This window comes from Microcebus murinus, chromosome 12, assembly GCF_040939455.1.
Source record: "Microcebus murinus isolate Inina chromosome 12, M.murinus_Inina_mat1.0, whole genome shotgun sequence".
Classification (NCBI taxonomy): Eukaryota; Metazoa; Chordata; class Mammalia; order Primates; family Cheirogaleidae; genus Microcebus; species Microcebus murinus.
In genome coordinates, this window is record NC_134115.1 from 13,889,587 (window position 1) to 13,907,981 (window position 18,395).

At 41.7% G+C, this 18,395-nt stretch overlaps 1 long non-coding RNA gene across 3 annotated transcripts in view; it reads right to left on the minus strand.

Moving 5' to 3' along the window:
* The window catches only part of LOC105883783 (uncharacterized), a 35,779-nt gene extending 22,497 nt beyond the window's left edge, over window positions 1-13,282 (minus strand). For 2 of the 3 annotated variants that reach the window (XR_012922072.1, XR_012922071.1), the window contains exons 1-2: window positions 13,166-13,281; window positions 11,930-12,006 (exon numbers count right to left, since the gene is read on the minus strand). This is a non-coding gene — a long non-coding RNA (uncharacterized LOC105883783). Of the gene's footprint in view, window positions 1-11,929; window positions 12,007-13,165 lie in introns of all 3 variants that reach the window. The other variant, XR_012922073.1, reaches the window with a different exon arrangement.
* Between the last annotated feature and the right edge of the window lie 5,113 nt (window positions 13,283-18,395).

An 18,395-nucleotide genomic window follows, 5' to 3' on the forward strand; every position in this document is an offset into this window, starting at 1 on the left:
TATATCTGTGAAAAGTGATGATGGTATTTTAATAGGGACAGCAGTGACACTGTAGATCACTTTCGGTAGTATAGACATTTTAACAATGTGCATTCTGCCGACCCATAAGCATAGTATGTTCTTCCACTTTTTTTTATTTTTTTATTTTGGCATATTATGGGGGTACAGATTTTAAGGTTTCAATAAATGCCCATTTCCCCCCTCCCCCCACAAGTCTGAGTCTCCAGCATGACCATCCCCCAGATGGTACACATCTCACTCATTATGTATGTATATACCCGCCCCCCGCCCCCCTCCCACCTGCCCAATACCCTATTACTGTAGTACCTATGTGACCATTTAGGTGCTGTTCAGTTAATACCAATTTGCTGGTGAGTATAGTGGTGCTTGTTTTTCCATTCTTGGGAAACTTCACTTAATAGTATGGGTTCCAGCTATAACCAGGAAAATATAAGATGTGCTATGTCACCATTGCTTCTTAGAGCTGAAGAGTACTCCATGGTATACATACATATACCACATTTTATTAATCCATTCTTGGATTGATGGGCACTTGGGCTGTTTCCACAGCCTTGCAATTATGAATTGTGCTGCTATAAACATTCGAGTGCAGGTGTGTTCTTCCACTTTTTATATCCACTACTATTTCCTTCTTCAGTGTTTCATAGTTCTCCCTATTGAGGTCTTTTATCTCCTTAGCTAAATATATTCCTAGCTACTTTATTTTCTTTGTTGCTATTTTCAAGGGAATTGAGTCTTTGATTTGGTTCTCACTTTGACTGTGGTTGGAATATATGAATGCCTCTGATTTCTGTGTATTGATTTTGTATCCTGAGACTTTACTGAATTCATTTATCAATTCAAGGAGTCTCTTGGTTGAATCCTTGGGGTTTTCTAGGTATACTATCATGTCATCAGCAAAGAGCGAGAGTTTGATCTTCTGCTCCCATTTGGATGCCCTTAATTCCGCTCTCTCGTCTGATTACTGTAGCAAGGACTTCCAGCACTATGTTGTATATAAGTGGAAATAGTAGACAACCTTGCCTTGTTCCAGTTCTAAGTGGGAATGCTTTCAATTTTTCCCATTCAGTATGATATTGGCCTAGGGTTTGTCATATATGGCTTGTATCATTTTTAGGTAAGCCCCATCTATGCCTATTTTGTAGAGCATTCTTATCATAAAAGGGTGTTGAATTTTGTCAAGTGTTTTTTCTGTGTGTATTGAGAGGATCATATGGTCTTTGTCTTAGCTTTTGTTTATATGGTGAATTACATTTATAGATTAGCGTATGTTGAACAATCCCTGCATTCCTGGGATGAAGCCCACTTGGTTGTGATGGATTATGTTTGTAGCAAGCACCTGGATTCGATTGGCTAGGATTTTGTTGAGCATTTTTGCATCTATATTCATAAGGGATATTGGTCTGTAGTTTTCTTTCTTTGCTGCATCCTTTATTGGTTTTCGTATCAGGGTTATGTTCGCTTCATAAAATGTGTTGGGGAGAATTTCATCCTTCTCAATGTTGTGGAATAATTTCTGCAGGACAGGCACCAGTTCTTCTCTGTAGGTGTGGTAAAATTCAGGTGTGAAACCATCTGGTCCAGGACTTTTCTTTTTAGGAAGATTTTTTATTGCTCTATCAATTTCAATACTTGATATTGGTCTGTTCAGGAATTCTATTTCTTCCTGATTGAGCCTAGGGAGGCTGTGTGTTTCTAAGAAATTGTCCATTTCCTCCACATTTTCCAGTTTGTGTGCATAGAGGCTTTTGTAGTATTCATAAATTATATCTTGTACCTCTGTGGCATCCGTTGTAATTTCTCCTTTATTGTTCCCGATGGAGCTTATTAGAGATTTTTCTTTTCTGCTCTTCTTTAGTCTAGCCAAAGGTGTGTCAATTTTATTTTTTATTTTTATTTTTATTTTTTTTTGAGACAGAGTCTCGCTTTGTTGCCTAGGCTAGAGTGAGTGCCATGGTGTCAGCCTAGCTCACAGCAACCTCAATCTCCTGGCTCAAGCAATCCTTCTGCCTCAGCCTCCCAAGTAGCTGGGACTACAGGCATGCGCCACCATGCCCGGCTATTTTTTATATATATATATATATATATATATATATATATATATATATATATACACATATATATTAGTTGGCCAATTAATTTCTTTCTATTTATAGTAGAGACGGGGTCTCGCTCTTGCTCAGGCTGATTTCGAACTCCTGACCTTGAGCAATCTGCCCGCCTCGGCCTCCCAGAGAGCTAGGATTACAGGCATGAGCCACCATGCCCGGCCTAATTTTGTTTATTTTTTCAAATAACCAACTTTTTGTTATATTAATCTTCCATATAGTTTCCCTGTTGTCAATTGCGTTTAGTTCCGATTTGATCTTAATGATTTCACTTCTTCCGCTGGGTTTGGTGCCAGTCTGTTCTTTTTTTGCCAGCTCTTTGAGACGATTCATTAGATTCTCTATTTGTGATCTTTTCAACTTTTGGATATAGGCATTTATGGGAATAAACTTTCCTCTAAGGACTGCTTTAGCTGTGTCCCACAGGTTTTGCTAACTTGTGTCTCCTTTGTCATTTAGTTCAAAGAATCTTTTGATTGCCATCTTGATTTCCTTGTTTATGAAGTGATCATTCAGCAGAAGGTTGTTCAGTTTCCTTGACTTTGTGTAGAAATGAGAGTTCCTGTTAGGGTTGATTTCTACATTTATTCCACTGTGATCTGAAAAGATACATGGTATAATTTCTATTTTTTAAAATTGTTGGAGACATGCTTTGTGTCCTAGGATATGGACAATCTTAGAGAATCACCCATGAGCTGATGAGAAAAATGTATATTCAGTAATTTTTGGGTAGAATGTCCTGTAAATGTCAGTCAGGCACATTTGTTCTAGAGTTCTGCTTAATCCATTATTTCTTTGTTAATTTTCTGTTTGGAGGATCTATCTTGTGCTGTCAGCAAGGTGTTAAAGTCTCTGGCTATTATGGTGTTGTTGTTTATCCATTTGTTTAGATGAAGTAGAGTTTGCTTTATGAATTGTGTACACCTAGGTTGGGTGCAATTATATTTAGAATTGTTATGTCTTCTTGTTGAACTGTACCCTTCACCATTATATAGTGACCGTCCTTGTCTTTTATTATTTTGGTTGATTTAAAACAGGGGTCTTCAAATACGTCCCATGGGCCACATGCAGTCTGCTCAGGATATTTATCCAGCCCACCAGGTGTTTTTGCTGCCACTGCCTGTCCTGCTTCACAGCCAACTGGTCACTGGCCCACAGTGCGCATGTGTGGAATGTGCTCCGCACTCTCCCACGGCCCTCCAATATCTGAGGGACAGTGAACTGGCCCCATGCTTAAAAAGTTTCAGGACCCCTGATTTAAAAAGTTATCTGAAATCAGCACCACCACATCAGCTTTCTTTTGGCTTCCGTATGCTTGAAATATCGTTCTCTATCACTTTACCTTTAATCTAACAGCTTCCTGGCAGGTTAGATGTGTTTCCTGAAGGCAGCAGATACTTGGCTTGTGTTTTTTTATCCATTCAGCCAGCCTAGGTCTCTTATGGGGAGTTCAAGCCATTCACATTTATTGAGATAACATAGTTGTGGCAGATTTCTGTTCATTATATTGGGTTGAACTTTGTTGCTTTGTTTTCTCTCTTGAGCCATTGTGGTATCTGGACTTTGATATTTAGCTTTTGAGTGTGTTTACATGTGTGAGTGTTTATTGTGCTGATCCATGGGTAACACTGTTTTGAGTACTTCTTGAAGGGCTGGTCTTGTCTTGGTGCATTCCCTCAGTCTTTGCCTATCTGCGAATGTCATGATTTCTCCTTCATATACAAAACTGAGTTTTGCAGGGAACAAGATTTCTAGGCTGGGCATTATTCTGTTTCAGAAGAGTGAGAATGGGGCCCCAGTCTCTTCTTGCTTGTAAGGTTTCAGTAGAGAAGTCTGGCGTTATTCGGATTGGTGTTCCTTCATATGTTACTTGCTTCTTTCGTGTTACAGCTCTTAGAAGGGCCTCTTTAGTTGACATTTTGGTCAGTCTTTGACTGCATGTTGTGATGTCTTACTGTTTGCACTGAATCTCCCACGGGTCCTTTGAGCTTCTTGAACTTGTATCTGGAGATTTTTAGCAAGGCCTGGGAAATTTTCCTATATTATATCTTCAAATAGTTTATCCAACCCTTGAGTGTTTTCTTCTTCCCCTTCTGGTAACCCTATAATCCTCACATTCGGTTTCTTCACATATTCCCACATCTCTTATAGCCTTTCTCTTTTCTCTTGTTTCTCCGCTCTATCTCTGTGACTGACTTATTTAATTGGAAGGTGTTATCTTCAATCTCTGAGATTCTTTCTTCTGTTTGATCTACCCCGTTCTTCAGGCTTTACCTGTGTTTTGTAGTTCCCTGAATTGATTCTTCATTTATACGAGTTCAGTTTGATTTTTCTTTATTATTTCCATTTGTTTAGTTAATTTTTGTCTATGTCCTGGGATCTTTTTGCGTTTTCTTTGTGTTGGTTATCCAGTTGTTCTTGCATGTCATTGAATTTTCTTACAATCATGTTCTAAATTCCTCTTCTGTCATTTTAGTTGTCTGATTGTGGTTGATGTCCATTTCTAAGGGGGTTGGTGTTCCTCTCTTGGGGTGTACTTTCTAATTGAGTCGTCATATTTCCTGAGGTCCTTCGCTGATTTCTTCCCATCTGGATCAGTTGTTGCTTCTTGCCTTTAGGTTTTCGTTTCGATAATGACATGCCCTGTTTAGTCTCTGAGTCAGTACATAGTGTTTCTGGGTCAGATTCAACCACACCCTGTATGATGAGTCTGTAGATGCCATAAAAGGGTGAGCAGAATGACCTCCCTGTCAGTAGGTGGCGCTTGCTGGGAGGAGCAGGCTTTGGTGTTGTTTTGGGGTCCTGTATTTAGCTCTTGTTACTCTGGAGAGGCACTCTAGTGCCTCAGGTAGTGGGTGGGGCCCTGGGACTTCCAGGTTTGTCTTTATTCTCCACCTTAGTGAGGGTTGGTCTGGGAGTGAGTCTGGGCAGAGCTGGGTTGGGTAAGCCTGCCCTCAAGTGCCATAAATGCTGTTAGCAAGGGTCAAAGGTCTGTTCTCTGCTTCTGGGAAAAGCTGTCAGGGAGAAAGCCAGAAAGTCTGCATGTGGGGGTGAGGCTGCCTGTGACCTGCAGTCTGGAGCGGGCCTCGCTCCTTTCCACCTTCGTCAACTCTGAGGCTTCTCCTGGGCCTCTGCCAGCAGGCCAGACCTCACACCACCGGGTCTCCCCGTGCTGTGATTCGGGCCCGGAGTTTCCCTGAGCAGGATCACCACCTGGGCTGGGCACACAGCCCCCCTTGGGAGGAGGGTTGCCTTCAAGGTCGCTGATCTGCCCTGAAGGCACATACACCTCAGTAGGCTCGTTCTCGAATATCCCTTCTATGCCCTGGGCAATGCAAGACCTCGGTGCATGGCATCTGGTCTGCAGGTCTGACCTCTGGGCCTCAGAAGTCAATCCCTGACCCTACCAGGGAGAGGAGAGCCAGTCCTAATTCACCCATGAGCAGCCCAAGCTGGGTCGATGTCTCTCAGCCTCAGGATCTGCCCCTTTCTCCTGGAGTCACCAGGCCAGAGCACCAGGGAGGGCTGGTAGGTAGGGAGCTCATCATCTGAGTACCCCTCAGTCAGCTGTAGGGCCCCAAAAGGGAAGGTCCTGTTCTCTGGAGATGCCTCCAGCTGGTGGCTATATTGTCTCTCTTGGTGGCCACGGATAGGGAAGGGAAATATAGCAATATGGCACCTGCTTAGCAGCTCGGGTCTGTGCACACAGAGGTGCCCCGACGGAGTTAGGAGCCTGGTGCCACGTCTGCTACAGGCTTATCACTCACAGGCGGCAGCTGTCTCTGGGTCGGTGTCCACAGGTCTCTCCAGATGCTGGGGAGACCACCAGCAGTCCGAGATGCAAGGGAGGGGAAAGTTAACTCCTCCACCTACCCTTATTACTGGTCTCCAAGCTACTTGGGAGCTCACTTCTTCCAGTTCTCCTCTGCAACCTCCTCCCATAGAGTCTCCCATAGTCTCAGGTACCCCAGGCCCTTTGACCCTCGTCCCATGTATGCTCGTCTGCCTACTTATCTCTTCTACTTTCTTCTAAAATCTGTCTTTTTTGCAGAGACACTCTGGCTGGTGGTTTTCTTCACCTGCCATCTTGCTCCCTTTGTCTCTAATTCATTTCTCTTGTCAAACTACCTGGCTGTCACCTACAGGAAAATGTTGCAAAGTAGTGGAGAAAGTAGGCATGTTTGCCTTGCTCCAGATCTTAGTAGAAAATGCCTGTGTTGGTTCTCTATTAAATAAAATACTAGTTTTATAACAAAGCTACATGTATTTCCTTTTTTCACACTCTGTCACCTGGGCTAGAGTGTAGTGGTGTCATCATAGCTCACTGCAACCTCAAGCTCCTAGGCTCAAGCTCACCTCCTGCCTCAGCCTTCCAAGTAGCTTGGGACTACAGGCACTTGCTACCATGTCCAGCTAATTTTTTTCTATTTTTAGTGGAGACGGGATCTAACTCTTGCTCAGGCTGGTCTCCAACTCCTGGCCACAAGTGATCCTCTCTCCTCAACTTCCCAAAGTGCGAGGATTACAGGTCTAAGCCACCATGCCCAGTCTCTCATTTCTTCTTAATCAAGTTACTTAATATTTTTTCTATTTCATTTCTAAAAGCAAATATTTTTATTAATTAGATTTATTGTTTTCCTAGCCTTCTCTTCATTAATTTCTTTTATTTCCTTCCCAATTCTTCTTGTTTACTTTGTTCTTTTTGTTTTCTAAACTGGAAAATTAACTCACTTATCTTAACTCTTTCACTTTTATTAATAGGTGTTTTTTGCGCAGACTTCCTCTAATCAATGATTGAAATACATCCCTTATACTGAGATATGTAGTGTTTTCAATATCATTATTTTTTTTAACTCTGTAATTTCAGCATGTATTTCTCCTTTTGCCTAGAAATTATTTAGAAGTTTTAAAATTTCCAAGTGAAGGACTTTTCTGACTTTTGTTAGTAAATCCTAGGTTTACTATATTGTATTACTAACTAGAGTGTTATTTGTAATATTTCCATTTTACGAATGTCACTGATGTTTCCTCTGTGACCTAATACATAATCAACTTTTATGAATATGCCATATAGTCTGCATAACCAGGGAGCAAATTTTATGTACATATACCTCCATAAGATAAAAATTTTAAAGTGTCCTTTGTCACATTTAATGCTTTGGGGTTTGAGTTCTATTTTTCTGATGTCAGAATTGCTACTCCTGTTCAATTTTTGTTTCCATCTCCATGATATGCTTTTGTCCCATAGTTTATTTTTAGCTTCCCTGAATCACTTTAAAATATGTCTCTTATCTCCTCAAGGTTTTTGTTTTTATAAGTCAAACTGAAACTTGTAATAGGTTACATAAGACTAACATACTTGGTCTCAAATTTTCTATTTATGCGTATTGTTATATTACCTTATTATAAGATGTGTATTTATGTTTCAGAAATTGGAGAGCAGGGATTGGTATTTCTTCTACTTTTGTTCTAGTTTTTACCTCTGCACTTAAATTTTCACAATACGCTTAGTTTTCCACTTTCTTATTTAACCTTTTACTATTGTTGAAAACTTTTTTTTTCTATAGCCCTACTATTTGAAGGATATCTCAGTTGAATATAAAATCCATAGTTCACAGTTTCCTTGAGTTTTAAAAAAGATACACCTCCATTGTTGCCTTGCTTTTTATGTCAGTTTCGCAACATCTGATGTTTTTTGTAAGTTTGCCTTTGTAAGTTATGTGTTCTTTTTGACTGGAAGACTTTATCTGGAAGTCTTTAACTGGAAAATTTTATCTCTTAAATCTAATAGTTTTACTAAGACATATCACAGAGTTGATATTTATGGGTTAATTTTTCCAGGTACCTAGTAAGTCCTTTCAGTTTGTATATTTGAGTTTTTTTCCATTTCTGGAAATTTTTCTTAGATTGTATTTTTTTTTTTTTTTTTTTTGAGACAGAGTCTCGCTTTGTTGCCTAGGCTAGAGTGAGTGCCGTGGCGTCAGCCTAGCTCACAGCAACCTCAATCTCCTGGGCTCAAGCGATCCTTCTGTCTCAGCCTCCCATGTAGCTGGGACTACAGGCACGCGCCACCATGCCCAGCTAAATTTTTTTTATATATATATATTAGTTGGCCAATTAATTTCTTCCTATTTTTATAGTAGAGACGGGGTCTCGCTCTTGCTCAGGCTGGTTTTGAACTCCTGACCTTGAGCAATCCGCCCGCCTCGGCCTCCCAAGAGCTAGGATTACAGGCGTGAGCCACCGCGCCCAGCCTGTATTTTTAATTATTAATTCTGTTCCATTGCTTTTTCTTCCTCAGGAACTCTGATAATATGAACATTATGTCTTCCATTATGAACATTTGCCTGTCTTCCATTCCCAATACTTTCTCTAATTCATTTTACCTTTCTATGTCATTTTCAGTTCTTGGTTGTTTTCATACCTTTCTTCATTTCCCTTTATTAAATTTTTATTTGAACCTATTCTCCCTTGAGTATCTCATACTTTGTTGACTTATAATTTGTCTTTTTCTTCCATTTCTTTCCTGCATTTCATTTTTTTCATTTCTCCCTTTTTCATCATTTCCACTCTTAGTTTTTAAATTTCTAATCCAAAGTGTTTTAAAACCCTCAAATGCTTGTTTGAGTACACTGAGGTCTGTGTGGAGTGTAGACTTACAGGTTTCCTTCTGTTTCCCGTTGTTTTCTGGGGAGAGGGACGTAGTTTCCCAGGGAGATTTGTATAAACAGTTGTTTGCTTACTTGGAGACTTCCTGTTTTAAAAAAAAAACCAAAACAAAAAAAAAACCAGTTGTTTGCTGATTTTCTGCAGTAAGTTCTCTTTGGATTTTATTTCCTTTTGTTCATTTCTGTGACACTTGGGAGGACGGGGGTGGTAGTTTACAAGATTATCCAGTTTAATGTCATCCTCACAAAGCCCATATATTTTAGAGTTGTTTGCATTTTCTTAAATTGGTTGTGGCTGTTTTGGAGTTGTGAGCTCTCCAATTCTGTGGTTATCTTTTTCTTGTGGGACTCTCAACTTTCTCCTTTTCATCCTTTAATTACTGGACCAGTAAACACTGCTTTCTTGGTCACAAAGTGAGGGGGATGGGCAGAATAAGCTACAGAAATTGCTATCGTATTAAAAATAATGTTGCTGAAGCTTTGGGGATGATATCTAAGTTTCAGTACCACCTATGTAGTAACAATTCTCTCTCCTACTCCTGGGAATTAAAATCTTCAGTTTAAGAAGTCAGAATTTCAAAAGTCCTTGTTATTGATTAAAGAGAGCAGCATGGATCAAAGAATCAATCTGTACCAATTACCTTTTTTCCTGTTACATGCATAAAATGAGTCAAGTAGCACCTTTATTAGACAGGAGAAAGAAAAAGTGCTAGAAATGTATTTATTTTATGTCATAATGAAGGAATCATGTGCTTAGGATTTTTTAAAAAAGTTTTATTTTAAGAAAGGAAGTTTAGACAAAGAGGAGAGCATAGATAGAGTTAGGTTTTTGCCACAAATCTAATATTTTTGCAGGACGATTAAGGTTAATACCTGTCATGTTTTAAATACAACAGCTTTATAATACATTGAAACAATTCCACCTGAAGAATGCTATACTAATTCCTTTTACCTTAGATTATATATATAAATCTTCCCACATATCCTATGTTTGGAAGGACTAGAGGACAGCCAACAAGATCTAGCTGTCCTAGCAGTAGAAAGCAGTCAGGGGAAAAAATGTGTTAAGCAGTCTTAAAATTACTATTCAGCATGGCTTAATAAAATAACAATTATTATATAATTAATTATACATTATATAAAATTAGTAACAATTCATGTTATTTACTATAGCAAAAAAGTCTGCTTTGTTTATGATAATCACCAACCTTCTTTTTTCAGTCTCTCTAAAAATTACTTTCTGAGTCTTGATAGTTTCATATATTCCACTCATTCTACAAATATTTATTGACTCGCTATTAGGTGCCACAGTTCTAGGAACTGGGGATATAGTATTAAGTGTGACATATATAGTTTATGGAACTTGCAAGTGTAGCTAAGACAAGAGAAAATTAAACAGGTATATTACAAATATGATAAGTATTTCAGTAAGGAAGCCTGGGATGTTATAGGAGCATATAAGAGGAACTAAATGGAGTCCTTAGTCCGGTAGCTAAGACTTGAAGGATGAGTAGAAGTCAGCAAGAAAGAATGAGTGTTTTAGGCAAAGGCCTGGAGTGAGAGAGCATATTTCCAGAACTGAAGCACAGTGCAGAATGGCTGGAACACTGCAGAGACAGAGCTGAAAAGATCCCCAAGGTCCCCTCTATAGAGGCCTTTATAAGCCATTTAAGGATTCAGAACTTTAGCCTATGGGCCCTCAAAAGGTTTTAAGCAAGGGAGTAATATAATCACAGATACATCTTAGAAAAATCCATCAATCAATAATAAAAGATCACTGATGAGAGCAGGAAGTATAGTATGCTTAAGGGCAACACACAGATGGGATTTTGGACTCTCAATGAGCCTTCAAGGACTTCAGAAATGTTAGAATTCAAGGCAGTATAAATACATCTAATTCCTAAGGAATCTGGAAAGGAATCTTAGGGTCTTAAAGAGGTGGTAGGTTTCAAATGGGAGAGGTCATGTGCATCCTGAGCCATTTGAAAGAGAAAGTCGTTGAAAATGCATCTGGAAAGGCAGATTTGGGATATATGTGGAAGACTTCAGATGTCTAGCTAAGGATTTGGAAATATTTTCATACAGGAGAAGTAGAGCGCCATTGACAATTTCTAAATAAAATAGCATACACAGGTAGCATAATGGAAAAATCAGGAGAAAAACTGTACTGAACAAGGACAGAAGCCTTTCACAGTGCCCCAAGTGTTGCTAATGTAAATGTTAGCAGTGAGGATCAGGTGAACAGATTTGGAAGTTATTACAAAAGAAAATCAAGGTATAGTTGAAATAACTAATCCAATATTTGAAGGGGATAATAGGATAGGATCAAGAATGGCAGAACACAGGTGGGGTAGTGTTAGTGTGAAAATAGTGAATTTAACTATACCGTGCACAATTGTTCTATTGTATTATCCCAGAGCAGTGCTTCTCAAAGTGTAGTAGGCAGACAGGAATTGATCTGTGAGCTATATGTTATCCAATCTGTACAGAAAATGAAAGCTAAGTGTTTAGAAATGTTCATTATAAGTTGATAGTAATTTTATGTCCATTGAATTTAATAATAAAATTTTGAACTCACATTGTCTGTTTTAATTTCTTTTTAATAATTCTTGTATAGTATTTTATAAAAGTATGGATCTCCCAAAGAGTAAAAATTTTAAAAACTGGTCCTTTACCACAGATAGTTCGAGAAACACTACCAGAGTATTTAGTTTGCACTCCAAATTTAAGTAGATTAACTCTACCTTTGTAAATACACATTAAAAAATAAACACAAATTTGCCTATGGACTGGATATTAGAGATTATGTATTTGTTAATTTTCTCTGGTTTACTAATAACATGCTTATTATGTAGGAGAATGATATTTTGTAGATATGTAGGAGCTATCTGCTGATATATATTGGGGTAAGTTATGATGTCTACAACTTGTTGAATGGTATAAGCAAAAGAAAAGACACATAGCAGGTAACCCATGCACATACAGCTAAAGCAAATATGGCCAAATTAACAGTGGTTGAATTTAAGGAGTGGGTATATGGATAATGATACTATATTTTCAACTTTTCAAACATAATGTAGAAAAAAAAATGTTTAAATAAATAGTACATAACAAATGCAAAGTCCTACATACCCCAAAGTCACCAGGTCAATATCTTCCTGATGACTTCTGGACCCTTGTCTTCCTCAAAGCATTTCAGTTTATCAAGACTAAAACAAAAAGGGAAAACAATATTTTAAGGTCAGCCATGAATTTTGTCCAAAAAAAGTCAGGGTTGTGCTCTAAATACATCGCTGTATTAAGAAGTCAAATAAAATCCAGCAAGCAACTCAGAGGAGAGGCCAAAACTCAAGGCAATGATTTCTATGCTCATATTTTATGAAAAGGATATATGGCCCATGAAGGCAACTAGTATCATTAAATAGAGAAAGAGATCATAAAAAGTTATTTGTATATTTTCAATCCAAATAAGGCACTTTTTGGGAAAATTTCAGTAATAGCATACCCAGGAGACCCCCACAAGAAACCACAGTTAATCAAGGTTTTAACTTCCAATGCTTAAACCTCCCGAGCCTCAACCATTTCTCAGATTCCTCCATCAAAGTGCCTGTCAATGGCAAATACCCGTCGCTGTTACCTTGATCGCTTTTCTTTCTTAACAAGCACGTTTTTAAATTTTTTTATTTCAAAATATTAAGTGGGTACAGATTATTTTTTGATACATGGCTTGAGTCGGGGTTATAAATGTGCCTATCATCCGAAGAGCGGTCACTGTACCAGTAAGGTGCGTTTTGCCCTTCCTCTCCTCCCCCCTGCTCGATTTCCAATGACTTTTACTTCCCTCTGTGTACTTGTGTGCCCATCGTTAACAAGCACTTATAAAATTAGAGAACAGGAAAACTATCCTTTGATGAAGCTGTCTTCTTCCTCGCAGAAACTGCATGGGGGTCCTGGGACTCCTCCCGGTGTTCCAGGAAGGCCCCGGCGGGTGAAAGCCTTGAAAGGGCGATCCCACTACCCCAGGTCTAACCCCCAGGTCCTCCCGGGGGCGAATCCCAGAGGACAGCAGGAGCTAGGCTGCACCCCTCTCGTCCACAAACTGCAGGAGCCGCTCGGCCCCGCACTCACCAGCACACCGCCCTCAGCCCAGCCCCCTGGCCACCGCCACATCCTCCTGGTCCCAGTCAGCGACCTCTCCACGACCCGGCAGCGCGGAAGCCCGCGGTTCCCATGGCGAGAAGTCCCCGGCCCGCGCAGCCAACCAGGCACAACGCCCCAAAGGCGCCCACGTGGAAAGCGGGCGTGTTTAGTTCCGGCTGCTGGTGCTCTGCAAAGTTGCAGCTGCCAGTGCCGGCGACCGGGTCCTACCTGGTCAGAACCCCGCCGTGACCGCACGTTGAGCGGCCATAGCCGCTTTCAGCCGGTTTCGTTCCACTCCCTCCCTTCCCTGCAACTGCCAGACGATCCAGGCCTCGCGGAGCCTGATGGGACTTGTAGTCGTCTGCGGAGCCCGGCCTGTGAGCAGTGGGGCGGCGCAGGCGGGCCTACACACACTACATTTCCCAGCAGGCCCCGGGCGCGGCACCGAGGGGCTCCGCGGGGCTCCGCGGGGCTCCGTGCGGCTCCGCGCGCAGGGGGCATACTGTTCTCCCTGCCCGGCCCAGCAGAGAGGTGTTGGGGATCTAGCCCGCTGCAGCGGGTTAGGCTGGGTTCCCGAGCCGCTGAGTTCTCGGCCCCTGCAGTTACGTAGCAACGCCCCCGCCGGTAGGGCGGCCTCGCCACGCCCTGACCACACCTCCTTGTTCTCTTGGTCCAGAGGCTCCAGGACTTTCTTTGGCTCCAGGGTTAGTTGGATGCTCTGCTACCCACCTGCCCTAGAGCCTGAGAGACAAGGGGGCCGAGGGCCGACACCAGGGTCACAACCAGCCCTTCAGATCCTGTCCTTTCAGAACCTCCCCAAAAGTCCCAAGTTTGCTTGCATGTATATACACATACTCATTGCTGTGTACTGTATGTGTAGTGTTTCTCTACTCTGTATCACACAGTGTACATCATTAACCCTAACGTGTCTTTTTAAAAATCACAACATCTCCAGGTAGGGATTATCATCCCAGTGTTGCTGTTGAAGGAGTTAACTGCTAGGAAATAGAAACAGGATCGGATCTGATCTCAACTGGCCTAGCTTCAAATGGAGTGCTCACCATCTCTCAGAGACCCCAAAGGACATGACAGGACAAACAGAAACAGCCTGTCTACTTACGTATTAGGATGTAGTCATATGCCATATAATTCACTCATTTAAAGTGTTCATTCAATGGTTTGTGGTATATTCACAGAGTTGGACAACCATCACCACAATGTATTTGAGAACTTGTTTTCCCACTCCAAAAAAGAAATCTGGGTGGAGCTTGGTGGCCCACCTGTAATCCCAGCACTTCGGGAGGCCAAGGCTTGAGCGCAGGAGTTCAAGGCAGCAATGAGTTATATTTGCACTACTGCAACCAATCACCCATGGTTAGTGACGGTAGTACATTAATGGTAACTCTTGTGTTGAACCATTTGAGGAACTGCCAGAATTTTTTTCAAAATGGCTGTTCCATTTTACAGTCCTACCCTGAAGAGTTCTGATTTTTCCACATCCTTGCCAAAACTTGTTATTATCTGAATTTTTTATTATAACAACCTTACGTTTTAAGGATCTTGTGTATTAAAAAAGAAAGGAAGACATGCACAGGTTGTAAAATAAAGAAATATTTTAAATGTTTATATTAATAAGTTTAACACCTCTAATTATAGGAGTGCTATGCAATAAAACTATGCTATTCAGAAGATTAAAAACCAATCTTGGGATTGAATCAATATGGCAGATGAGAAACACCACAAGACAGAGTGGCTCTGCAGAAAAGACAGATTCTAGCAGAAATTAGAAGAAAGAAGCAAGAAGACGAGCCTACATCGGATGAGGGTCGGAAGGAGGAGTACCTGAGACCCCAGGAAACTCCACGGGAGGAGGCCGTGGAGAAGAACTGGAGGCTGGGACCCCCGGGGCAGCCCAGAGACCAGCAGGAAGAGTAGGTGGATAGGCCGTTTCCTCTCCCCTGCATCTCAGACAGCTGGAGGGCTCCCCAGTGGGTGGAGAGACCTGCAGACACCAGCCCAGCGATGGCCGCCACCAGTGAGTGGTAAGCCTATAGCGGACACGGCACCAGGCTCCCAACTCCCTTGGGGCACCTCCCTGTGCACAGACCCCAGCCGTGCGGCAGGTGCCATATTGCCTCATTCTCCCCTCCACCAACTCTATCCACAGCTGCCGAGAGAGACAGTATAGCCACCAAGCGGAGGCACCTCCAGGGAATGGGACCTTCCGTTTTGGGGCCCTACAGCTGACTAAGGGGAACTCAGACTGTGAGCTTTCCACCCGCCAGCCCTCCCAGGTGCTGCTGGCACAGTGATCCCAGGACAACGGGGCAGATCCTGAGGCTGAGAGACATAGACCCAGCTTGGGCTCCCTGTGGGTGAATTGGGACTGGCACTCCTCTCCCTGGTGGGGATATAGTTTGAACTCTGGGACCCAGAGGTCAGACCTACAGACCAGATCCTGTGCACCAAGGTCTCGCATTACTCAGGGCACAGAAGGGATATACGTGAACAGCCTACTGAGATAAGTGTGCCTTCGGGGGCAGATCAGCATCCTAGAGGGCAACCCGCCCCCCAAAGGGAGGCCGTGCCCCTAGCCCAGGTGGCATTCCTGTGCAGGGAACCTCCCCGCCAGCATCACAATCAGGGGAAGCCTGGTGGCGTGTGATCTGGCCTGCTAGCAGAGGCCCAGGAGTACCTGTGGAGTTGGGGACGGTGGAAAGAAGCCAGGCCCACTCCAGACTGTGGGTCTCAGACAGCCCCACCCCCACAAGCAGACTCTCTGACTGAGCGGAGCCATTCCAGCCCTTCCCTGACAGCTTTTCCTGGAAGCAGAGAACAGAACTTTGACCCCTGCTAACGACATTCGACATTCGAGGTGCCTGAGGGCGGCTTACCCAACCCAGCTCTGCCCAGCCTCACTCCCAGACTAGCCCTCACTGAGGGGGAGAAAAGGACACACCTGGAAATCCCAGGGCCGCATCCACCACCTGAGGCACTGCAGTGCCTTGCTACAGGAACGAGAGCTGATAAGAGGACACAAAAACAACGGCATAGCCTGTTCCTCCAAGCAAGTGCCACCTACTGACAGGGAAGACACCCTGAACACCCTTTTCACAGCACCTACTGACTCATTATACAGGTGGTCGAATCTCACCCACAGACACCACCTACCGGCTCAGAAACTAAACAAGGCGTGTGAATACCCAAATGAAAACCTAAAGGAAAGAAACAACAACTGATCAACATGGGAAGAAATCAGCAAAGGAACTCCGGAAATATAAAGAACCAAACGGAAAACACACCGCAAAAGAGGAGTACCAGCCCCCTAGAAACAGACACCAACGCAAATCAGGCAACCAAAATGACAGAAGAGGATTTTCAAATCATAAGAAAATTCAATGACCTGCAAGAACAACTCAATAACCAACACAAAGAAACCACAAAAAGCCTCCAGGATCTGGAACAAAACTTCACTAAAGAAATCAACACAATGAAGAAAAGTTTAATCAAACTCCTGGAAATGAAGAATCAATTCAGGGAACTACAAAATGCAGTAGAAATCTCAAGAACAGGGTAGATCAAACAGAAGAAAGAATCTCAGAGATTGAAGATAACACCCTCCAATTAAATAAATCAGTCACAGAGATAGAGCAGAGAAACAAGAGAAAAGAGCAAAGCCTACAAGAGATATGGGATTATGTGAAGAAACCTAATGTGAGGGTCATAGGGTTACCAGAAGGGAAAGAAGACAACACTCAAGGGTTGGACAAGCTATTTGACGATATAATAGAGGAAAATTTCCCAGGCCTTGCTCAAAATCTCGATATACAAGTTCAAGAAGCTCAGAGGACCCCTGGAAGATTCAATGCAAACAGGAAGATGTCACGACATGCAGTCATCAGACTGACCAAAATATCAACTAAAGAGGCCCTTCTAAGAGCTATCAGACAAAAGTAACATACAAGGGAAAGCCAATTCGAATAACACCCAGCTTCTCTAATGAGACTTTACAAGCAAGGAGAGACTGGGGCACCATTCTCATTCTCACTCTTGTGAAACAAGACAATGCCCAGCCTAGAATCTTATTCCCTGCAAAACTAAGCTTTGTATATGAAGGAGAAATAAAGACATTCTCAGATAAGCAAAGTGTCAGAGAATTCACCAAGACAAGACCAGCCCTACAAGAAGTACTCAAAACAGTGTTATGCATGGAACACCATAATAAAATCTCATGAATATAAAAACAACCAAAACCCAAAGATTAAAGGCCAGATAATACAATGGCTCAAGACAGAAATCAAACCAACAACATCCAACCCAACAGAATGACTACTAATCTCCCTTACCTATCAGTTCTCTCAATAAACGTGAATGGCTTAAACTCTCCACTCAACAGACATAGGCTGGCTGAATGGATAAGAAAATACAGGCCAAGTATATGCTGTCTTCAGGAAACACATCTAACCTACAAGGATGCATATAGACTAAAAGTAAAAGGGTGGAGATCAGTATTCCAGGCAAGTGGAAGCCAAAAGAAGGCTGGTGTGGCAGTTCTAATTTCAGACGATTTAGTTTTTAAACCAACAAAAGGAGTGAAAGACAAAGAGGGTCATTATATAATGCTGAAGGGCACAGTTCAACAAGAAGAGATAACAATTTTAAATATATATGCACCCAACTTAGGTGCACCCAGTTTCATAAAGCAAACCTTACTGGATCTAGCAAATTGATTAATAGCAACTCCATAACCAATGGAGATTTCAACGCCCCACTGACGGCACAAGACAGATCCTCTAAACAGAAAATGAATAATGAAATAATGGACTTAAACAAAATTCTAGAACAATTGAGTCTGACTGACATCTACGGGACATTCTACCCAAAACCCACTGAATATACGTTCTTCTCATCAGCTCACGGGACATTCTCTAAGATTGACCATATCCTAGAACACAAAGTAAATCTCAAGAAATTTAAAAAAATAGAAATCATACCATGTACCTTCTCAGATCACAGTGGAATAAAAGTAGAAATCAACCCTAACAGAAACTCACATTTCTAAACAAAAACGTGGAAATTAAACAATCTCCTACTAAATGATTACTTCATAAATGAAGAAATCAAGATGGAAATAAAAAAATTCTATGAAGAGAATGACAGTGGAGATATAAGTTATCAAATCCTCTGGGACACAGCTAAAGCAGTTCTGAGAGGAAAGTTTATCTCCATAAATGCCTATAACCAAAAGTCAAAAAGATCACAAATAGACAATCTAATGAAATGACCAATGAGCTGGAAAAAGAAGAACAGACCAGCCCCAAACCCAGCAGAAGAAGTGAAATCAACAAGATCAAATCAAAACTAAGTGAAATTGAAAACAGGGAAGCTATTCAGGAGTTTAATAAAACAAGAAGTTGGTTCTTTGAAAAAATAAACAAAATTGACATGCCATTGGCTA